This window comes from Ranitomeya imitator, chromosome 3 (assembly GCF_032444005.1).
Source record: "Ranitomeya imitator isolate aRanImi1 chromosome 3, aRanImi1.pri, whole genome shotgun sequence".
In the NCBI taxonomy this organism is placed as follows: domain Eukaryota; kingdom Metazoa; phylum Chordata; class Amphibia; order Anura; family Dendrobatidae; genus Ranitomeya; species Ranitomeya imitator.
Window position 1 is genome coordinate 731,565,360 of NC_091284.1, and position 14,459 is coordinate 731,579,818.

Sequence of the window (14,459 nt, forward strand, 5' to 3'; positions counted from 1 at the left end):
ACAAACTGCTCGCTATAAGGCTGAGGTCACACACCAGCGTATTTTCTCTCATCCAGGCCCATTGTGCTAATCACACTCTGATCAAATTCTACTCTAATCAGAGTTTGGTCATAGTGTGATTGATTTTCTCAGATGTGGAGAAGATGAAGAAAAAAAAATGTCTCCATCTTCTCTTTTCTGTCAGTTCGCAATTGAATGTCATCCAAGTGCAGTCCATTAGTCATCAAGGAACTCACTGACATGCATGGCCAAGTGCAGTCCGAACATCGGATCAAACTCGGGCGTTCTACAATTTTTTCCTTGGTCCTGCTCGGTCCAATGTAAAAATCAGACAGGTCCACAGCTCCATAAAATAATATCGGTCGGAGTGTGATCTGATGTTTTGTCGGAAAATATGGTCGTGTGCACAAACCGTTAATATGACCCGGCAGAAGGATGCGAGCAGCGAGGATTAATGTGTGAATAGATGACATACCTACAGTATGTCCGATTACAGAGAGGGCAGCATACCAGTCCTGAAAGATTCCTTTAGCGTGTTACTGTTATTGGCCTAGGGAATAGATATGCATTAAAGGGGTTGTCCATTGCAAATTATTAGATTTAAAAGGGTCCATGGTGGTACAGAAATTGAAAAAGAAAACAAGAACACTCCGACCTACTGCTACCAGAGTCCCCTGGACCATCTTCTGGTCTCTTCTTTCTGCACGAAAGTCAAAGGATGCATCAGGCACTGTCCGATTGAGTCAGAAAAAAGAGCAAGAAGATTGTTTCTTCCATCTCAGGTGGATTTTGACCATGATCCACTGGTAGACATAGACAGAAAAAGGCCCATGTGCAAGAACAATGTAAGGACTGTGGTGTAGTGACTAATCGTACAGCCAGGGGATGCTGTGTGTGCGCTGCAAGATGCTCTTGGAGGCATAATTCTGATGAGACAAAGTCCGGCAGTGTTGTGAATGGTCGATATGTGTCGCAGAGGGAGTCTGCGTGGTAAGTCTGATGCAATATTGTTGTTCTGGGACCTGTAGTCCTTCAGGAGTGTGTATATGTATGGTGTAGTTGTAGGGGAGACTTGCTGGGCTGGTTATGTGGGGTGGGCGGGGCTTACTGGCCGCGCATCTGCGCTCCCACCTGTGGGAGTGGTTGGTACTATGTAGTGTGGCTGAGGTCTGGTTGCGTGGTCTTGGAGTGTGGACCTGAATGGAAGGTCCTGGAAGCCTGTGTTGGAAGTCCTGGAGAATAGGATTCCTGAAGAGCACATGGCAGGGCTCTGGACCTAGCACATGCCAGTGTGTGGAACGGATGGAGATCCATGCTGTACTGACTGGGGTCAGAGTGAGAAACGTCTGAAGGATACCTCTGTGGAGGAGAGGTATCTGAGAAACCTGTGCGGCACCAACAGGTAACGGAAAGGGATCCGTGTTATGCTAACCGGGGTTAGAAGAGAGAGACATTGTGTATGGGGCACCTCTGAGGCCAAGAGGTGTCTAGGAACCTGTGAAGGTCGCCAGCAGGTAACGGACGAGGTCCGTGTCTTATGCTGACCGGGGTCAGAGACGAACTGTGGTGAAGTTGAATATGTACAGACGGTGTTCAAGCTGTTACCAAGTTCCTGAGGATGTGCTTTATGTTGTGTGAAATAAACCAAAAAGACTCTGTTTTATAAGAAATCCGTGCCTGAGTGCGTTAATCCCGTGCCAAGCGAGTGTCCCCCAAGACACATAGTAGGTGGTATGCTACAGGACCCATTGCACAATTTCACCTACTTTGGAGGTAGTAGTGGCCCCCTTACCTCCTGGGCCCCGATTGAACAGGGTGCACCAATGGTATGTCCATCCCTGAATTGATCGTTTGGAATTGATTGGCTGCAGAGGGCATTTGATAACTTCGGGAAGAAGAACAAGCCTGGAAACACCAGCAGCTAATCTGTAAAATGTTCCCACGTTGCAGAATGTAGGCAGAATTTTCCTCATCAAAACCTGACTTCCTTCGCAGGAAATAAGCTCGTGTTTTTTTCGCGTTTTTCTCGCATTTCTGTTCCATGCATCCCAATACAATTATATAGCAGCAAAATCACCGAAATTCTGCAAAACTAATGAACAAGCTGTGTTTTTTTCAGCGATGCGTTTTTTCTGCGGGATAAAAATGCAGCATGGGCACAACAATGCGGAATTCCATTAAAAATAATGGGATGAGTTTGGTAAGCGTTTTTTCAGTGCTTCCGCAGCGAAAAAACGCAAAGTGTGCACATAGACTAAGGGTAAGTTCAGACAAGCGTATAAAAAAATTATACGATAATATTCATCCAGAAATAAAGATTTTTGGTTTGTATTGTCAAGCGCTTTTAAACATCAGCAGTTTTTAACATACACAAGACCAAATACCATTTCTTAGGTTGACCATATTCAGTGAATTTTTTTTTATGCACCCACAGATGTTTGAATAGGTAAGTCTCCTCCAAAAAAAAGGAGAAGACAACATTCAGTCCCTGAAAAAAAAAATCCGAACAGCCCAATTGAAAACAATGGTCCGAGTGCTGTCAGGTGTTTTCATGGACAATGCTCGGATGTGTTTTTGAATTGTAAGACGACCATGGACTCATTCTAAACTAAATAAAATGTAGTGGACAACACCTTTTGTTAATGACTATATTGCTCCAGAAACTGGATAATATCTGTGCAGTGGAGCAATTTTGGGTATTTGTATATTCAGATAATTTTAAGCCAAATATTTAAGTAAAAATTAATTGAGAATAAATATTCATAAAAAAATTAAAACTGACTTATTCACATAATGAACCACGAGTGTCCAACTATGTCCAACACGTTGAAACTCGGAAGTATGGCCACAGGCTAAAGTTCGTATTACTGACCAAACCGGTTACCAGCTCCGCCTCATTCCATGGATACTACAGAGATTAGCCATACTACACATTCATGCTAGAGGGCACATACAACATACAGAGTATTTATAGCATGTGCATGACTTGTAGGTAATTTTTAGCCATCCAAGAGAAAATTTGTTAATGAAAATTTGTGTAGATCAGGTTGGTATTGCATCAGGTACTAGTGATTTGTCGTGTTTTAACATTCCCTAATGGCTCATACACACAGACTGAAAACCTGTACTGCATATAGTGAGGCTAGAGGATCTACGGCACCCTAGTATAGGCTTCATCTGCTGCTCTGTAGGCTCTGTTGGGTTGATTATTGTCACCATGCATACATATAAGTCCACAAAACCATACTTACTAACATTGCTGTTGGCAGACAATAGACAGTCAAGTCCCGCAAACAGCCTTGCCCGGTAATTCCTCTAAAACCAAGCACGATTGCACATTTTTACTTATTGAAAAAACTATTTTCAGCCTAAACTTTGCCAGTATTGCATTTAAAAATTCAGGGCATTCCTGACAAATGTTAGACTTCACTAAGGGAAGATACAATTTATTTACTTTTTAGTTACACCATACTTGGCAAGTTTTGTCTTAAATGGATTACGGCTCACAAAGTATTGGGACGCCCCATTGTCTTCGCCACTCCCCGTCAATAAATGTCCATTAGGGTGCTGCCAAAGTCTCCTGAAACCAGCTTTCTGGGAGATTTGCCAACTTCTCCATGAGGTTTTCCCTTTTTCAAGGAGTTTGCCAAATATTCTGGAAGAGTTGGCAAAGCTATAAGTTACAACTATGTGCATCAGTAACACAGACATTATAACTGTGTAGGCACTTCTACACTGAAATAAGTGCACCTCCTTCCCGGAACTAGTAATGCAAACTTCAAGAAAATATTTTAATTGTTCATGTTAAAAGCATCTATATATTTCTATACGTTATAACCATTACCCATTAATGTTTTATAACACATCAGTGTTCTGATGCGTCTAAAACGCTGCAATACAGATGTCGTGGATTTATATTATCCATGAAAGATAGGGAATGAATCATCCAAGTTAGTGCAATGACCTGTTCCCACGTACTGTACGCAGTAGCGTAGCTACCGGGAGTGGTCACCCCCAGGCCCCACACTCACAGGGGCCAACCAGTAGCTACAGCTACTCTAAACTGTGCCGATACAATTAAACTCTACAGTAGAGCAGGGAGACACGATCTCCCACCATTACCGCTCAGCCTCCACGATCTGTAGACTGCAGGTCGATTTAAGCCTGCAGTCTACAGAAAAGCAGGGAGACACATGGGCGAGGTGGGGCGGCATGATGACATCATCATGCTGGGACTCTGCATGACCCAAGGTGATGACATCACCTCTGTCACATGCCACAGACAGGGGAAAGCCTGGAGAGGTGTAGCCAAGAGGCCACCTGAGTTTTCACTAAAGCCTTTGATGGTGGGGTTAGACTTGGGCCCACGTGGATGGCAGGTGCAGTACTAGGACAGATCCTGGTACTGCGGCAACTGACCCCACAGGTCAGGACAGTAGAACAAACTAGGAGTTCAACGCAGGACCGGATACAGAGGATATAGATGTAGCCGCTCAATCAAATGGGACAGATTCTGGAACTGGTACTAGCAGCATGAGATTCAGGCTCTGGTACCGCTTGAGCAGTTTCATGGTTAGATACTGCTGAAGTGGTTTCAGGTTCAGGTACCGCACAGATAGGATGGGAAGAGGAAAGCAGAACTGGTACTGGTACAGATTAAACTGAACTGGTACAGGGACCTGATATCACTAGCTAGCAGCTTGCAGACTAACTAACTACAATTGTTGCTCAGGCACCTCCCAACAGGTGGAAATGCCTTAAGTGCTAAGTGCCTCCCAACTATAAGCTGCGGGGAACAATAGGACTGTATGCATTGTGTCTTTAAAATATGGAAAGTGCGCGTGCCCTTAGCGTGCTGCAAGAGAACCTGTGAATTGTGCGCCGACCCTGATTCGCAGGAGTGCAGTGGCAGAAGAGCCCAGGCAGGGTTGTGAGTATCTCGATATGTCTGCACATGCTGACACAGGTCTTACAACCTTGTTGCTCTTCCATGCCTTGGTCCTGTCTGCTGGCGGACTCCTCAGGATCCATGATTAGGTGAGTATGTTTTAACTTTATCAGTGTTTGTGGGGGAACTACAGGCTAGGGCAGGTCGACTGGAGCCATGCATACAGTGTGGGGGGCTACTGAAATAATGGGGCCATGCATACAGTGTGGGAGGTTACTGGAATACTGGGGGCCATGCATACAATAGTGGGGGGCTAATGAAGGGCAATGCATACAAGGTGGGGAGCTACTGGGGGCAATGCATACATTATGCGTGTACTACTGTGGGCCCACCACACAGTGCTGATGGACTACTGGGAGCCATCTTACAATGTGGGTGTACTACTGGGGACCATCAAACAGTGAGGGGACTACTGGGGGTCATCATACAGTGTTGGGTCAGCTACCGAGGGCCATCATACTGGAGGCAGTCATACAGTGTGTGGGGGGGTACGTGGCACAGTCATACAGTGGGTGGGGGGTACTCTGGGGCCAATCATACTGTGTATAGGGAGCTGTGACCCAGCTATGGCCCAACATGTTGTATGAGAGCTGTGGGGGGCAACATGCTGTGCAAAGGAGAACTATATATGGGGGACTCAGGACATTATTAAATATTAAGTGGGCACTTAAGAAGCATAATTGTTATAGAGCACTCCGGGTATTGTGACTGTCAACTGGGCATTACTATTTTCTAATGGCAAAATGTGGGCACCGTTTTCTAAGGCATTTGAACAGGGCATTCATATTTTCTAGGGTGCAATTTTACCATCTTAAAGGGACAAAGGAGGCATTTTACTTTATAAGAGGCACAGTGGTGGGCATTATAATGTGGGGTACTAAGAGGATCAGTAATATGGACACATGAGGCAGTAGCTCAGCATTGGGGTATCAGGAGGAGGTGTTTGTTCACTTTGGGAACAGACTGGAACGATGCAGGAAATGTGAAAGGTCAAATATTTCTGTTTTGTAAACTCCCTGGCTGGAGAAGTAGACATGTCGGTCTGGGCCAGATGGATAAGACGGCAAAAGTGAACAAAACTTCCAGAAAGAACATCAGCTGTAAGTCACCATCTGTAACTGTGGTGTAATCACTTATGTGTTCTGCAGGACTGGTATCTAGCACTATATGTCGGTGATATCAGTGTTAATCTTTGTATAGAGATTTTCAGTAACAGCATAGTCATCTCTGAGGTCCCGTATACCTATGATTAGGGTGCACCACTGTAGTTATACACATGGTTACCTGGTTAGGGGCTCACTCAGATGGTTCACCCTCCCAATCTGAACCCCTAGCTCTGACTGTAACGTACTGGGATTTCTTGAACAATGATATCATGGTGGAGTCTTCCCTCCCATAGCACAACGCTGCTTTCTGCCTGTGTCAGCACCTTTCTGTGTAATTGTCTCGGATGTCTCTGCAAGATGAGGCAGGTTTCATGGGACGTGCAGGGAATGTGAAGAATATGTGAACGCAGAGCCTGCTCCGACAAGACATGACCGCCGAAGCGGGGCAAAGGATTTGCTAAGTGATTATCTTTTTATTTCTGTGCAAAGTAAACTTGATACATCCTTCCTACATTGTAATACACAGGGGTGAGGTTTTGTCTTGAAAATGAGCAGCTTATGAGAAAGTAAGGATACAATGGACTGTTATCCAACAACCATACTTATTTTACTTACTTACCTTCTATAGCGCCATCATATCCACAGCACTTCACAGAGATCGTCACTGTCCCCATTGGGGCTCACAGTCTAGATTCCCTATCAGTATGTCTTTGGAGTGTGGGAGGAAACCGGAGAACCCGGAGGAAACCCACGGAAACACGGGGAGAACATACAAAAAAAAACAAAAACGTTCAGCAGCTGCCCAAAGCAATTAATAGGATTACAGAGCTCCTTATTAGAGGACATTTTTTTTAAGGGTTTGTCCACTACCTGGACCACTGGTTAAAAAAAAAAAAATTCAATGCATAGAATAGATGTATATGGCACTCACCAGCTGGATCTTTAGGCAGGAAACACCACTTTATTCAAGAAAAGGTTAGAGGCAGTTTAGAGCAGATAGACTACTTCATTATAAGCAATTACCTTTATAAAAGTACTCCTCCTTGTAAAGTAAAAACATACTTACCTCCTGCACAGGCGCCATTCCAGCGATGTCAACGCTGGGTCTCAAGTGACATTGTTAGGTCACATGAGCCCTAATGGAAGCCAATTTTGGTGATCAGCATAGAGAAGGAGTTGGCTTCTTTACACTTACAGTAGTAGACACCTATTTGAACTTTTCTTAATTGACACTTCTTTTTATAGCGATTGTGCATTCACTGCAACGAATATGTAGTAATCTTCCGTGGTTATTCTAAAATAGAATAAGGTAAGCATTGCAGATTGTTTCTTTGAAGTAACTGTCTCATGTACCGAACTATTGGGATTCCACTGATCCTTCACACCTTCATTTGCTTTGCCATATTTATAACCGTGTCCTATTGCTTTTTACCCATAAAAAGCCAAAAATTTGAGACTGTCACAAATCTTTGTTTTCAGAAAATTTGCTGCTTCAGTTTTTATAGTGGCAATTTTAATTAACTTTAGACTGTTAGGAAAAGTGATCAAATGAACTGCAAAGAATTGCAAAGCCATTCCCTGCTATGAAAATTAACAATCACAAAAAAATCCCATTTCCCTTGAATTTCAGCCCTGCCATAAAATTACCTGTGTATACTATTTCCGAGATCTTCTCGTTAACTCAAGAGAAAGTGTTAACTAGGACAAGGCAGCTGATATCACTCTGTCATGCTGTTTGAATTAAAAGAGCAGACTGCTTCCTTTAAGAGGAGGCTGGTGTGTGAAGCCATGTTCTTTTTCTATTAACCATGGATAACTTTAAGCAAATGTATAGTCAATATCACTTTGCATCAAATGGGCTTTACATGCAAAGACACTCCCATTTGTTAGATTGCCCCTAAATCAACCATTTATCTGATCATCAAGAGCTTCAAAGAGATAAGTTCAATTGCTGTGCAGAAGGTTTTAAGACACACAAAAAAGTCTAGAAGGTGCCAGGACTGTCTCCTAAAGAGGATTTAGCTACTGGATCAGTTCAACACCAGTGCAGAGCTTGCTCACGAAAGGAAGCAGACAAGTGTCAATGCATCTGTGCACACAGTAAGGAAACTATTTTTGGAGACTGGCCTGGTGTCAAGAAGGGTAGCAAAGAAGCCACTTCTCTCTAAGAAAACATGAAAGACAAACTGACATTACACATGAAGTACAGGGATAGGAATTCAGAGGACTGCATGATTGTCCGTAGAAGAAAAGGGGACACTACTGTGAGTCCTGTGTCATGCCAACAGTAAAGTATCCCAAGACTATTCATCTGCGGGGTTGTTTTTGATCCAAGGGAGTGGTTCACTTACTTTTGTCTAAAGGTACCATCACACTCAGCAACTTTACAACGAGAACGACAACGATCCGTGATGTTGCAGCGTCCTGGATAGCGATCTCATTGTGTTTGACACGCAGCAGCGATCTGGATCCCGCTGTCATATCGCTGGTCGGAGCTAGAAGTCCAGAACTTTATTTGGTCATCAGGTCGGCGTGTATCGTCGTGTTTGACAGCAAAAGCAACGATGCCAGCAATGTTTTACATGGAGCTAACAACCAGCTACAACGATAAGTGAGTCGCCGTTACGTCACAAGATCGCTCCTGCATCGTTCTGGAGCTGCCGTGTTTGACGTCTCTACAGCGACCTAAACAGCGACGCTGCAGCGATCGGCTCGTTGTCTATATCGCTGCAGCGTCGCTGAGTGTGACGGTACCTTAAGATCACTGCCATGAATAAAGAATGGAATCTAAACATCCCCCAGAATCATCCAGGAGTAATTTGGTGATGAACAATTTCTAGAATGATAGAAATCATGTCACAAGGCAAAAATGATTCACTAAGTGTCTCGGTGAACAAAACATTGAAATTTTGAGTGCAGGGCCAGAAAACTGCCCAGATCTCAATCCCACTGAGAACCTGTCATTAATCCTCAACAATGGGTGGACAAACAAAAGCACAGCGATAAACACCAAGCAATGATTAGAAGAGAATGGGTTGCCATCCATCAGGATTTGGCCCAGGGGCGGGTATCTAGTATGCCAGGGGCGAAGGCAGAAGTCTTAAAAAATAAACGTCAAAAAACTAACTATTGAGGCTTTACGTAAACTTGATGTATTGGTCAATAAAAGTTAAAGGACTTCTGAAATTCTTCTAATTGAGCTTCAGAAACCATAGAAACATCTGACGGAAAGATAGAAAATCACTGAAGCAGCAAACTGTGAAAACCAAAATTTGTGTCAGTCTCAAAAATGTTGTAGATTGTTCCTCTTCAAATGCCATGAAATTCCTGTTTGTCCTGTCCTTGAAATGTTTGCATGCAAATGTCTCCATAAAACCCTCCACCCTCAGGGAAAGGTGTCCTTTTCTTTTATGCAGGTGACAGGACAATAATAATTGGGTACAGGTTTATCTAAGCAAAGTGTAAACACAATGCTGAGGCTGCAAATATTGCTGGAGCAGCTGACGTTCTGGTGAAGGATTTTCAATTGTCCTTGCAAATCCCATATAAACAGAAAACCTTACAGATACATTGATGGCAAGAAGTGATCAGCTTCTGCTCTTAAAAACATTAGAAAGAATTGTCAATTCATTTTTTTTGCTGTTCATATATTCAGGCTTTTGTGTACTGCAGAAGAAATGCTAGCACAGGCTTCCAGTATCCATTGTTTCAGATGCTGCACATCTCGTATCTTCACAGCATAGACGATTGCCTTCAGATGACCTCAGCATCTGAAACAACGGATACTGGAAATCTGTGCTAGTATTTCTTCTGCGTTTTTTCTATCTATGTCAAGAGTGGGAGAGGAGTGTTGCATTGACAATCCAACACAATGGGCAGCACTTTGAACACATTTTATAAGCGGTCATAAACTTGTAAATAACTCATGAAAGAATAAAGTTACATTACAACCAAGCACACCATTGTTTTTCTTGTGAAATTTTCAATAAGTTTGATGTGTGACCCTCTTCCCATTGGAAAAAATAAAGTTGGATCCAAAATGGCCGACTTCAAAATGGCCGCCATGGTCACCACCCACCTTGAAAAGTTTTTCCCCTCCCATATACTAATGTGCCACAAACAGGAAGTTGATATCACCAGCCATTCCCATCTTATTTAGGTGTATCCATATAAATGGCCCACCCTGTAAAATACACTTCCTCAGGAAAAATCATACATGTATGATTTTTCCTGAGGAAGAAGTGGATTATACTTCGAAACACATCCAATAAAACCACGTGTCTATCAATAAACAGCGGCGCAAGCAACTCCACAAATTTTCCTCACGTTTATTAAAATTGGTCTTATGCCTCGTGGATCTGCGAAGCTGAACAACGCATTATTCTATGGATCGGGTTAGCACAATCTGTTCATTTTAAATGTAATGTCTGTCGGACAAAACCCTATTGCGATATTTTCCCTCCAGGTTTATACTCCTGGTTTTGGCTTACAAATACTGAGGTAAAAAACTCACCAAATACTGAACGTGTGAACGTGGCCTCAGGCTCCAGAAGCTGTGAAGCAGCTAAAAGCAGTGACCTGACCATTCTTCGGGCGGCTTCCGCTTGAAAACCACAACTATTTTCCATATTATAAAAAAGAGATGCCGACAGCAAAGCCGCCACAAAAACATTTTCTTTTCCAAAATCTATGCGGATACGCCAGTGTCTCTAAGACGCCATGTGCACATTCCCTCAGAGAAAGTTCACACTGAGTTTTTGAGACAATTTAGGAGCAGTAACTGAGCGGAAGCTTTCCAAGTCCTTCTCAAAATCGCAGACTTTCTACTTTTGAGCTCTCAAAAAAAAAAGACTAACAAAAAAAGACTAGGTGTGAACACACCTGGAGATATATGGATCTCGGAAACGGTCGACTGAAACCAATATTTTTGTTTTTAAGATAGTAAAAACTGTAAATGTCTGGTATAGCTGTTAACGAACTTAACTCTAGAAACGTGTTACCACTTACCAGGTCATTTTTTATTATAGAAGGAACGTGAAATTGGAACCCGAAAAATCATGTCAAAATTGCTCTTTTTTTCAAATTTCACCTTAGATCTCCGTCACAAATCCTCATAATACCGATATCAGGGAAAACTATTGTCATCAGTTTTTTTTTACAGTAAGGCTTAAGAAAAATCAATTCCAAATTTACAATGCTAAATACTTACAGAACATGGACGGCACACTGATAACGCACTGATGCAATCCATGTGCTGTAAGTGTTTACACAAACCCACAGACTTGTATTGGCCCTTGTCACCGTGCTTCTGGTATGAAACAGACGTGTGCAGCATCATAGATTATAATGGGTACGTGGAGTATCCTTTGTGTGTGACTGCACTCAATAAGATATATACGCTGCTCAAAAAATAAAGGGAAGACTAAAATACCACACCCTAGATAACACTGAATGAAATATTCCAGTTGTAAATCTTCATTCATGATATAGTGGAATGCATTGAGAAAAATAAAACATAAAAATGATCAATGTAAATCAAAATTAATATCTCATGGAGGTCTGGATTTGGAATGATGCTCAAAATCAAAGTGGAAAATCAAATTACAGGCTGATCCAATGTCAGTGGAAATGCCTCATGACAAGGAAATGATCCTCAGTAGTGTGTGTGACCTCCAGGGGCCTGTATTAACTCTTTACAATGCCTGGGATCTCCTCCCAGACCTGGATTAAAGAACCAGTCAACTCCTGGACAGTCTGTGGTGCAATGTGGCATTGGTGGATGGAACGAGACAAGATGTACCAGATACGCTAGATTGAATTCAGGTCTGGGGAACAGGCGGGCCAGTCCATAGCATCAATGCCTTCATCATGCAGGAACTCCTGACACACTTCAGCCACATGAGCACATGAGGCCTAGCGTTGACATGCATCAGAAGGAACCGAGGGCCCACTGAACCGGCATATGGTTTGAGGATCTCATCTCAGTACCTGATGGCAGTCAGGCTACCTCTGGCTAGCACATGGAGTGCGACCCTCCAAAGAAATGCCTCCTTATGCCATTACTGACCCACTGCCACACCGGTCATGCTGGAGGATGCTGCAGGCAGGACATTCTCCATGTCATTTCCAGGCTCTGTCACATGCGCTCAGTGTGAACCTGATCTCATCTGTGAAGAGCACAGGCCATCAATGTCAAATCTGACAATTTTGGCGATCTCTGATAAATGCCAATCGCCCTGCACAGTGTTGGGCTGTAAGCTCAACACCCACTTGTGGATGTTGGGCCCCTATACCACCCTCATGGAGTCTGTTTCTGAGTTTGAGCAGACAGATTGATGTTAGTGGCCTGCTGAAGGTCATTTTGCAGGGCTCTTGCACTGCTCCGCCTGTTAATCCTTTCACAAAAGAGACAGCGGTCCTACTGCTGGGTTGTTGCCCTCCTACGGGCCCCCAACAACGTCTCCTGGTATCTGCTCCATGCTCTGGCCACTATGCTGACAGACACAGCTACCCTTCTTGCCACAGCCCATATTGATATGCCATCCTGGATGAGCTGCACTACTTGAACAACTTCTGTGGGTTGCTGTAATATCTCTAGGGGGAAAAACAATGACAACATGCAAAAGAGACCAAACAACAGTCAAAAAGGATGAGAACAGAGAAATGGTCTGTGGTCACCCATAGCAGAAACATTCCTGGTTGTCTTTCGAATTGCCTATCATTTCTACATGTTGTCTGTTCCATTGGCACAACAGCAGAAGAAATTGATTCACAATCAGTGCTTCTTCATAACTCGACAGGTTGATTTCACAGAAGTGTGACTGACTTAAACAACACAATGTAAGTGTTTCCTTTTTTTTGAGCAGTGTATATACGCACATATTGTATATGTAAACCCACTTATACACCGTACAAGGTGTGAACGCTGATGTGGGCACAAAGTGCACAGTAATCAGTAATCAATGACCTCCTACCACACCTTGAATTGCTGCCACAGAAGACCTGTCAGTGTGGAATAACAGGTTATTGGAGTCATTATTTTGAATGTTTGATTATCAGAATTTATGGACCAACAGGTCCTGGATAAGCAGAATCGTATTACACACTGTACTTTAGAGCCTAACACTCATGAATCAAAGAGACTATATAACTACCGTCTACATATGGAACGGATCTGAGTACCTGTCACTTGCCATAAGTATGTGTTATTTCCTATCTGGTGTAAATGCCGCTGAATCTGACATTGTTCATTTGTTCCTGCACTTTCCCATTCCTGGGATACAATCTTCTCTATCCTGTGTGTAAATCTTGTATTTTAGTCAAATAGGTGTGGCCAACTTCTCTTCAAGTGAATCTTCATGAGTTCCACACCCAGTTGGTTAAAAGACTAGATTTATATAGACAGAAAAAGCGGCCAGGTATCAGGAATGGAAAGACACAGGAACAAAATAAAAACACCATATTACGGAGAACCTGCGACATTTGCACCAAGTTAAAAAAATTAAAAAGATTTAAAAAAATGTATTATTTATGGCAAGTGACAAGTCCTCATTAACATAGCACCGACAAGCTTGCACAATCACCAGCGCATGAAGGTGTAATTATTTTGGGGTCTCCATAACACTGAGGACAACCATATTACATTTTGCTTAAAGGGGTTGTCCACTACTAGGATAAATCCCTTCTTTAGCTTAATGTTTGGGGCCAATAAAATAAAAAACACTTATACTCCCCTCCAGTTCCAGCGCCGTTGATACCCGCATTCCTGGAGGTCACGTGCGGTGTTATGACATGTGATCTTGGTGACCAATCAGCGCTGGCATCTCTGTCTCCGCCTTCAGACAAATCAGGCATCAAGAGGAAGTCACAGTTGTGGCTCGTCTCTGACTTCCTCTTGATATTTGATTTGTCCAAAGGTGGGGCCTGTGACGCTAGCGCTGATTGGGCAGCGGGGTCACGTGACCTAACAACGGTACGTAAGCCCCGAGAAAGCGAGTGTCGAAACCGCTGGAACAGTGCCGGCACAAGAGGGGAGTATAGGTTTTTTCATTTTATCAGTGCCACACATTCCTATCGAGAAAGGGGTTGTCCACAACTTGGACAGCCCCTTTATCTAGGAACTTCTCATGAAGATAACCCTTTTGTTCACACAAGCAGGCAGGGTGGTCCTCTAATCCCCTCTGGTTTGGCTTTTCCACCCCGTGATCAGTGGCAATCGTATACAGGACACGTGGACTGGGCTCGTGGTGGTGCAACAGTCATTTCAACCTCGTAGTAATCACAGTACACACAAACCAGATACATGAAAAATGACTATGTAGGCATGTAGGTACGATTACCACACGCCCAGCATTATAGGTCACCGCAGAGTCTTATTTGCATCCTGCCGACTATTAGTCTCCAGA